Here is a 4,874-nt window from a genome sequence, read left to right as displayed (position 1 = left end):
ATAAAACGAAAAGTTGTTGTGTCAGGAATAAAACGAGATGATGGTCGGACTCAGGAAGTTCTCGGGAGTCCGATGATCTATAGTACACTCTGATACGAGGTACGGTTCTCTCACCAGAGGATTTAGTTCAGGAGGTTCGCCGAACCCAAATCTCACTGCATACAATACAAACTCCTGTTCTCTGAGTGGCAGAGTCTTTTTAAGTCGACCATTTTGTCATTTTTCTAAAGAATATCTGGACATAAAACACACGTACATCTGGCCCAGACTTGTCCGCATCTCACAGTGTAATCGGTTTTTTGATAGCAGCTACGGTTTTGACACAATCGCAAGTTGTTCGGAAGAAACCGACAGCGAAAAAGCCGCTTTTCAGTTAACAGGTGCAACTGTCATTTACACACACACCGGTCAATAACCCACGCACACACATCTGCAGGACAACAAGCCTGAGAATGATTATCTTAACGAGCTCAGTCAAAACAAGGGCATTGTTTGAAAACAATCTCCATCCAACAAACAGTTAAACTCAGCTTCACCAAGCGCTTTGCCAAAAAGGTTGAGACAGTAGTCACACAAACACACACACAAAAAGGGCTAACCAACAGCTAAAAAGTGATTAAAAACAAGCACGTCAAAACTGAACAGGAACAGGTAAAAAGTGGGAGAGGTAGAGAGGTAATTATCAGCAGGTGGGGCAGAAGTTACACAGGCACACACGCACACACACACACACACACACATTCAGACACATATATACTATACACATCTCCATGTAGGAGCTGGTTGGGCTGCTTGTGTAGTTCAAGCAGACACACACACACAAACAGACGAAGACACACACATACACAGTCACACACAATGACAGATACATAAACACACATACACAGACAAATGCATAATGAAAACCCCATCCCCCCGCCCCCTTGTTAACACCGTAAGCTCTATTAGCTCTGTTAGCACAGTTAGCTCTGTTAGCGTTAGCGCCGTTAGCTCTATTCGCGCCGTTAGCTGTTCGCTCCGTTGGTGTTAGCTCCGTTAGTGTTAGCTCTGTTAGCTCTGTTAGCATTAACTCCATTCATGCTTATTGATTCAGTTCATTAATTCATGTTAACAGAGACATGAAGCAGAGGAGAGAAGCAGACACAGACAGCTGAGGTGATCAACAGAGACAGACAAGGAGAAAGCCACAGAAACAGACGAAGACACACACATACGCAGTCACACACAACGACAGATACATAAACACACACACACAGACAAATGCATAATGAAAACCCCATCCCCCCGCCCCCTTGTAAACGCCGCTAGCTCTATTAGCTCTGTTAGCACAGTTAGCTCTGGTTGCGCTAGCGCCGTTTGCTCTATTCGCACCGTTAGCTGTTCGCTCCATTAGTGTTAGCTCTGTTAGCTCCGTTAGCATTAGCTCCATTCATGTTTATTGATTCAGTTCATTAATTCATGTTAACAGAGACATAAAGCAGAGGAGAGAAGCAGACACAGACAGCTGAGGTGATCAACAGAGACAGACAAGGAGAAAGCCACAGAAACACAGCTGAGAGCAATTCATTAATCAGGGACTGACTGCCTCTGATATCTGCCGTTTTCTCACATTGCAGCCTTTTTCAATTGTCCGCTGCTTCGCCATAGTTTCTCCTAGAGACTTCATTCAAACTTTAAAACGTAGATAATTTTGTCGGCTCGAACGCACCCCGTGTCCCTTTCAAAATTTCCCAGGGGGAATTTTCTAGTTGTGCTTTACAGCTGCCATTTCGCAAACCATGCTGATGTGTTTCAGACCATTCCACACAATCCTTTGTTTCCATTCATATATCCACATGATAAAGAAAACAGGCTCTTAACCAGTGAAGAAAAATCAGGCTACAGTGATACAGCTTCAGGTCATCACTGGCAGTTTGTGGCAGTGGTTTGTACTGACTTTAAAGGAAGCAACCTTTCTTCATAGGAGTTAATCGTGTTTTTGGCCCTTTTCACCTCTTGACATTGTATTTTCACATCTTGCAAGTTGCTAAGGAGATTGCAACCATTTGGTATTTTTTGTATTTTCTTCAAACACATTTTTTGAGCTGCTGAGTAACTAAAATGTCCCACTTGTGAGGTGGTGATCTGGGACTGTGATAAATACAACACTGATTCTGTTGGGATGCTATGTAAAACATAATAAAAACAGAATGCAATCACATGTGTTTACCGATAAAGGTTTTACAAAGTGTTCCTGAGTCTATGCAGTAATCTTCTTTATCCAATCATGTGTTCACAAAGTGGTGAACCTCGCTCCATCCTAGCTTGTGAACCACTGAGCCTTTCCAGGATGCTCCTTTCATTCCCAATCATGATCCTATCACCTGCTACCAATCAGCCTGTTTACCTGTGGAATGATCCAAACAGGTGTTTTTGAAGCGTTCCACAACTTTCCCAGTCTTTTGTTGCTCCTGTCCCAACTAATTTGATACGTGTTGCTGCATCAAATTCAGAATAAGCAGATATTTACAAAAATCAATGAAGTTGATGAGGTCAAACATTAAATATATTGTCTGTTTGTATCATTTTCAATGGCGTATATCTCAAAAAGGATTAGCAAACTATCACATTCTGTTTTTATTTATGTTTTACACAACGTTCTGACCTTTTTGGATTCAGGGTTGCAGTCTGATGGTCCTGAATCAGGGCTACCAAGACTCCAGTTTCTGCTCATAAATGTCCTACCATATTGAAATGAATGCAAACTAGTGGGAAAACACAACCAGACTTTTTAAACTGTACAGCATAAATATGAAAAACAGTGGAAAACATATGTGTACAATAATACTGGTATAGTCCTTTCAGGGAGCTACCTCATATTATGCAGCACTCTTGTCATCTATTGTAAGAGCGAACTGGCTCTATGAATTAAGGTGGCTGCTATTCAAGATGCATGTATGTGGGTGGTTTGATTTGATGATTCCAAGTAGTATTTAGATCTGTTAGTGGCTTTTTATTGTATTTTCTCCATGACCTGCAGTAGTTAATTAGCATAGAATAACACAGAATAACAGAACATTAAGGTTCAGGTTTAGAATGAGACAGAACATGCCTGCTGCATGATATCTGATGAAATCTGAACCACTGGCTGGCACTGTAAACACATGAAATAATAAAAACAATGTGCTATTATAGTATTTTATTAGTAATGAGCAGGACATTTTTTCTTCTTTTAAAGCTTTCTCAACCAGAGACACAAACACTACACTGGGTTTGAGAGATAGCACTGACTGTGCAATTGTACTTGTGTTTTTCAGTGCAAACGTATAGGAGAATATGCAGCCAGCTCTTTCTCACACACACACACAGACACACACACACACACACACACACAAAGAACAAGCAGTCTCTTATTTTTCTACTTTGATGGCGAAGGCATAATTCAGGAAAAGCTCCTATTAGGCTACTTATTACATCAACATCGCCCTTTCACTCTCAGCTGCAAGAAAATGAAAACGTGTCTTCTCCGTGTGGATGTCTTGTGTGCAGTTCCAGCAGAGCAGCAAAATGGCCAAGTTGAAAAGAGAAAAGAGGATTCTGATGTTGTTTTCACTTATTCATACATGGATATAAAGGAAGGGAGCTGTTCGGGTCAGGGGATTCACCTGGAGAGGGAAAATATACTCTTTATCCAGCTTACTGTAGGTCTTTCTCATCACATCCCAGTTACAGGCAAAATATAAACTGACACTCGACTTGAAAGACACAAATTTAAAGGCATCCCTGTGGACCTGTGGTCTGGGGCTCGTGCCATATGGTCACAGTGTCCCTGGTTCAGGTCCAGCAGGGGACCTTTGTTGTTCGGGGACCCCCTTCCCTCAGTCTTTACTCATATTTCCTGTCTGTCTCAACTGTGAGGTAGCATATCCAGGCAATATTTCTTTAAAAATGTATATTGCTAAAACAGTGCATAGTGGTCTAAATGAGAAGAAATCATCCCTAAAGCTACCAGCTATTGTTTGGAGGAAAATGTGAAATCATCATCAGTTTCCTCAAATATGAGCTTTTTAGTAAACTATATTTAATTAAAATACAAATTGAATGCGATTTCCAGTTAGGATGTACAAAAGGTGTACTTTGGAACCCAAGCCTAGACACAATGATAATATTTCTGAGGATGTAATTGCCCGGTTTATTTTACGACCCTGCTCCCAGTATGTCCTGCAAATCTGGAACGACACAGCAGTCATTTGCTTCTTGGCTGGTGTCAGGTATCAGGGCCCAGTAGACGTGTGATGTCGGGACACTCAAGCCAAGAGGCAATCAATAAGGATTGTGCTGGCCAGGCGGCAGCGAGGAGAAGCTTGGTCAGATACGAACCAAGCTCAGATGATCTTTTGACTGCTTCATCTTCAGTTTGGGCTCAGAATTGTCATCATGTTGCCTCCTTGTTTATGATACATACAGTAGTGATCTGGGAGAAATATCTGTTTGAATTAGTGTCAGAAGTGTGCATATGTAGAGAGAGTCACTGTGTTTGTGGTTCATTCTGAGTGAGTCTCTTACAGCGTAGGTTAAATTTAAGCACATGTAGGAAGGTGAATTTAAAAATACTTTCTCTTAAAGCAGAGGCTGCTCCATGCATCTTTTCCACCCAGCAGATAGAGAGAGAGAGGACGTCTTTGTCATCCTCTCTCTCCCGTATGTGCAGGGGCTGCTGCAGAACAGCCCTGATCTCAGACATCCAATGCAAACAGAAAGAAACGTGACAAGAGGGCGGGCCTTGCGTGGAAGGGAGTCCGGCACAGCGAATGAGAGCGAAGGAGAGGTGTTCCTAGCCCAGAATGCCCTTGCCTCCGCGCTGAGAGCCGGGAGAGACAGAGAGGAAGGAGAGT

This window comes from Chelmon rostratus, chromosome 2, assembly GCF_017976325.1.
Source record: "Chelmon rostratus isolate fCheRos1 chromosome 2, fCheRos1.pri, whole genome shotgun sequence".
Classification (NCBI taxonomy): domain Eukaryota; kingdom Metazoa; phylum Chordata; class Actinopteri; order Chaetodontiformes; family Chaetodontidae; genus Chelmon; species Chelmon rostratus.
Note: the sequence above shows the minus strand (reverse complement) of the source record.